Source organism: Notothenia coriiceps, unplaced genomic scaffold (assembly GCF_000735185.1).
Source record: "Notothenia coriiceps isolate Sejong01 unplaced genomic scaffold, NC01 NC01_scaffold00011594, whole genome shotgun sequence".
In the NCBI taxonomy this organism is placed as follows: Eukaryota; Metazoa; Chordata; class Actinopteri; order Perciformes; family Nototheniidae; genus Notothenia; species Notothenia coriiceps.
The window spans coordinates 119,865-120,120 of record NW_011344295.1 but is presented as its reverse complement, the minus strand read 5'-3'; the positions used below and the strand labels follow the sequence as shown (position 1 = coordinate 120,120).

The 256-nt window shown below is 43.0% G+C and overlaps 1 protein-coding gene across 1 annotated transcript in view; it reads right to left on the bottom strand.

Annotated features, from left to right (window-relative positions):
* The window catches only part of kcnh6b (potassium voltage-gated channel, subfamily H (eag-related), member 6b), a 9,503-nt gene that overhangs the window by 7,236 nt on the left and 2,011 nt on the right, over positions 1 to 256 (bottom strand). The gene's annotated exons all lie outside the window — the stretch shown is intronic.

Here is a 256-nt window from a genome sequence, read left to right as displayed (position 1 = left end):
AACAGGGGTGCCCAATACGTAGATTGCCCCCCCGCGGCCCTGTAGGTAGATCATTTGGGCTTGGTCATTTTAAAAGTAGCTCCCAAGCTGAAAAAGTGTGGGCACCCCTGTTCTACAACATTAAATGCCTCAATAAATACACTATTTGTTATTCTTGAAGCTTTTACTTGAACTTCAAAAGGCAATAGCTAACAAGCGGCTAAATGAGACCACAGATGTTGTCTGGGACATTTAACATCAGTGGTCGAATGTTGAT